Source organism: Amia ocellicauda, chromosome 2 (genome assembly GCF_036373705.1).
Source record: "Amia ocellicauda isolate fAmiCal2 chromosome 2, fAmiCal2.hap1, whole genome shotgun sequence".
Taxonomy (NCBI): domain Eukaryota; kingdom Metazoa; phylum Chordata; class Actinopteri; order Amiiformes; family Amiidae; genus Amia; species Amia ocellicauda.
Genome location: NC_089851.1, coordinates 52,905,198 through 52,906,672, shown reverse-complemented (window position 1 = coordinate 52,906,672; position 1,475 = coordinate 52,905,198). Strand labels below are relative to the sequence as shown.

Below are 1,475 nucleotides of genomic sequence, written 5' to 3'. Positions count from 1 at the left end.
AGTGGTTCGTGATCTGCTGTTATGCTACAATGCCACTGACCATTGGGGGAGCGATAGCAAGCAAGAGAGTTAGATATCGAGAGTCATAGATTGATAGATAGATAGATTGATGGATGGATGGACGGCAAGGCAAGCATCTGATTGACAGTGGTCCGTGATCTGCTGTTATTCTACTATGCTACTGACCATTGGGGGAGCGATAGCAAGCAAGAGAGTTAGATATCGAGAGTCATAGATAGATAGATAGATAGATGGATGGATGGATGGATGGACGGCAAGGCAAGCACCTGATTGACAGTGGTCCGTGATCTGCTGTTATGCTACTATGCTACTGACCATTGGGGGAGCGATTGCAAGCAAGAGAGTTAGATATCGAGAGTCATAGATAGATAGATAGATAGATGGATGGATGGATGGACGGCAAGGCAAGCACCTGATTGACAGTGGTCCGTGATCTGCTGTTATGCTACTATCAGCAGCAGCAGCTGCAGATTTGGCGCCGTGGCTTAGTTGGTTAAAGCGCCTGTCTAGTAAACAGGAGGTCCTGGGTTCAAATCCCAGCGGTGCCTTATGCGGGCTTTGTGTGCTCCTTGCGAAGCTTGTGCTTCTGCTTTGTCGACCATCAGTTTTAGCAAGATAGGCTTATCGTAAAGCCATCAGAGGACATAATGAACCGGAAAGCCAACTGGACAGACACCGGTTTGTAAAGAAGAAGCAGAACCCAAAGGACACGCGCTACGCGCACCTAACGGCCAACGTCCAATTCCCATTGCCGCCCTTGGACTGTCGGAACAGGGAGCTTGTTGCTCCCGTCAACCTTACGTTTTCACCTCTGTGTGCTTCCTTTGTTGCAGCCTGCATCCAGATTTTGTTTTGTTTTGTTTTGTTTTGTTTTGTTTTGTTTTGTTTTGTTTTGTTTTGTTTTGTTTTGTTTTGTTTTGTTTTGTTTTGTTTTGTTTTGTTTTGTTTTTTTCCTTACACCTGAGTGAAGGCACTGGGGAAAGGGAGAGTCCTGGCACCGTGGCTTAGTTGGTCAAAGCGCCTGTCTTGTAAACAGGAAACCCTGGGTTCGACTCCCAGGGTTTCAAGTCCATAGTTGCTAGAAATCATTTCCAGCACACGATTTTCTTTGTCGTTGAATGCAACATACGTGACCATTGGGGGAGCGATAGCAAGCAAGAGAGTTAGATATCGAGAGTCATAGATAGATAGCTAGCTAGATAGATAGATAGATGGATGGATGGACATCAAGGCAAGCATCTGATTGACAGTGGTCCGTGATCTGCTGTTATGCTGCTATGCTACTGACCATTGGGGGAGCGATAGCAAGCAAGAGAGTTAGATATCGAGAGGCATAGATAGATAGATAGATAGATGGATGGATGGACGGCAAGGCAAGCATCTGATTGACAGTGGTCCATGATATGCTGTTATGCTACTATGCTACTGACTATTGGGGGAGCGATAGCAAGCAA

The 1,475-nt window shown here is 46.0% G+C and overlaps 1 non-coding gene across 1 annotated transcript; it reads left to right on the top strand.

Moving 5' to 3' along the window:
- The first annotated feature begins 495 nt into the window (after nt 1-495).
- Nucleotides 496-569, top strand: trnat-agu (transfer RNA threonine (anticodon AGU)). Its single transcript has one exon. It is a non-coding gene; the product is annotated as a tRNA-Thr (tRNA).
- The last annotated feature ends 906 nt before the right edge of the window (nt 570-1,475 follow it).